The 2,879-nt window shown below is 40.4% G+C and overlaps 1 pseudogene; it reads right to left on the reverse strand.

Annotated features, from left to right (window-relative positions):
- Positions 1 to 296: 296 nt before the first annotated feature.
- LOC127090027 (uncharacterized) lies at positions 297 to 1,237 on the reverse strand (annotated as a pseudogene).
- Between the last annotated feature and the right edge of the window lie 1,642 nt (positions 1,238 to 2,879).

Genomic DNA, 2,879 nt, shown 5'->3' on the forward strand with positions numbered 1-2,879 from the left:
TTTCCGACAATGATTTTATTATTTTTTCTCAATTTAAAATAAGACGAGAGATTACATTGCGAGCATGTCATGTGAGAGGTGGCTCCGGTATCCATGTACCAAGAGGGGTCTGGCTGAGCAAGATTGAGGGGGCTGAAAGCACTTTCAATGTCAATAGGGCTGATAGTATTAACATTGAAAGCAGCCTGCTGAGGTTTGGGCCCAAGAATTCCACTTTGTTAGGGCTTAGGACCACTATTTGGTCTATTCCAATTTGAGGTTGGGTAAGGGCAAGGTGGGTAATTCCAAGGACCCAATTATTGCCAAGGTGGGTAATTCCATGGCTGCCACTGTTGTTGTTGTTGCTGCCCGCGATTTCCTCTTCCGGATTTTCGATCGCCACGATTCTGTTTCATTCCTCTATGACCACGATATGTCGATGGAGATAGTTGGGAGTTTGAAGCATAGGATGACAGTTTGGGTGCAGGTTCGGTGGCCGGAGCTTTGGCCATGAGAGCGGCCGAAACAGAGGAGGCGTGTAATTCGCGAGCGACACGCTGCAACATGGTTGATTCCTCGAGTTTCAGTCGTGATCGTGTTATGGCGAAGGTGGGAAGAGGGTCGTGTTGTTGTATATAGGTGAAAAACCCAGCGTATGCATCAGTGAGACCAGATATCATTTTAAGCATCAGTCGTGTGTTAGTGACTGGAGAGTCGAAGTTGGCGAGTTGATCAGATAGAGTTTTGAGGCGGTTGCAGTACGCTTTTGTCGATGGAAAATCTTCCAGGTTTGTGTTGTTGAATTGATTTTCTAATTGTACAGCACGTGAATGCTTGTTATCATGAAACATAGCGGCGATGCGCTTCCAGCATTCTTCGGCAGTGTCATCGACGATGAGGATTGATTGAAGAATATCCTATGAGACGGTTGCGTACATCCATTGCAGTACCACCGCATCAAGCCAATTCCAAAGTTCAGAATCGTTAGCCTTAAGGTTTGCTGATGCTTGTATGGCATGTGCATCCGATGACGGGATAATGTGATCAAGTACGTTGTGACACTTTCTTGCACCTTGAAGAGGGCAGACCGTGAGAGGTAGATATTAGAATCATTTTCCAACGTCACCGGGATTATGGTTTTGATGTTGTTGATGGAGAAGGCGGAGTGGAAGTTGGGTTTCGCCGCCTGAGGAGGGTTGGTTTGAGAGGCTGATAAAGTGTCATCAGAAGTTTGGGAATGGGAGTTTGTTTCTGTCATGGTAAAACAAAGGATTAGCGGCGGTGAGAAGGGTTTAGGGTAGGATCGTGACAAAACTGATATCATGTAAGTAATTTAATCCCGACCTTTTTATTGATAAGAAGACTCATTATATACAAGTATGATAATATCTATATTTGTAAGCTAATAATATGATATATATCAATTATAGAGATATCCTAATAATTATACTAATTATAGAGATATTCTAATATATTTTACTAGTAGATTTAAAGGTTTTTTTACCGAGATAACCCACTTTTTCGAAAAAATTCCCAAAATACCCCACTTTTCAGGAAAATTCCCAAAATACCCCACTTTTAGGAGGAGGCGCCAATTGGATTGGCGACCCCTCTTAAAAATTGCAAGGAGGCGCCAATTGGATTGGCTAGGGCACCTGCCCTAGCCAATCCAATTGGCGCCTATGTGTTATTTTTAAGAGGAGGCACCAATTCAATTGGCGACTCCCTTAAAAAAGCCTCAAATGAAAAAACCTACAACATGAAAGTTGTAGATCTTTTCAAGACAATGAATTTGGATATAAATTTTGCATCATTTGTATTTTTGATGAGAAAGTTATGGGCAGTTGAAGTTGGACTGCTGAGTTTTTGAACTGTTATCTGACCTATAATGTCTTGCATTATTTCATGTGTTTCTTTTAGAGTTATGAAATTTTGTCCAACATAACAACTGAAGTAGACATCTTAAATTTTGCAATGCACTTGGTCCCACCTCAAAATAATTAAAAATGAGTGAGTTAGGTCCCTGCGAACTTGACCCAAAATTAGGGTTTCTGTCAAAATGACCTATAATGTCTTGCATTATTTCATGTGTTTCTTTTAGAGTTATGAAATTTTGTCCAACATAACAACTGAAGTAGACATCTTAAATTTTTCAATTCACTTGGTCCCACCTCAAAATAATTAAAAATGAGTGAGTTAGGTCCCTGCGAACTTGACCCAAAATTAGGGTTTCTGTCAAAATGACCTATAATGTCTTGCATTATTTCATGTGTTTCTTTTAGAGTTATGAAATTTTGTCCAACATAACAACTGAAGTAGACATCTTAAATTTTGCAATGCACTTGGTCCCACCTCAAAATAATTAAAAATGAGTGAGTTAGGTCCCTGCGAAGTTGACCCAAAATTAGGGTTTCTGTCAAAATGACCTATAATGTTTTGAAATGAATGATGAGCTTCCAAGTTTCAAATGGATTTTTGATGAACATGAAAGTTGTTCATATGGCGACTCTTCTTAAAACTTGAATGGAGGCGCCAATTGGATTGGCTAGGGAAGATGCCTTAGCCAATCCAATTGGCGCCTATGTGTAGGTTTTAAGAGGAGTCGCCAACTCAATTGACGAGTCCCTCATAAAATGCCTTTTTTGTCTTATAAATAGATGCGTTGTGTGACCTGTTGTTCCACAACTCATATAATCATTTGGCTATCATGTTTGGTGTTCGTCTTCGATACGGTAAGGTGATTTATGCGAGAGACAAACCTCAATTGGTGATGCTGTTTTGGAACATCACCACGTTAGATCAACTGAAGAGGGAGCTGGTTCGATGGTTAGACGGGAAAATACCAGAAGGGGAAAAATCAGAAGTATTGAGAGACTTGACAGTATCTTTGGTTGGGTGCG

This window comes from Lathyrus oleraceus, chromosome 1, assembly GCF_024323335.1.
Source record: "Lathyrus oleraceus cultivar Zhongwan6 chromosome 1, CAAS_Psat_ZW6_1.0, whole genome shotgun sequence".
NCBI lineage: Eukaryota > Viridiplantae > Streptophyta > Magnoliopsida > Fabales > Fabaceae > Lathyrus > Lathyrus oleraceus.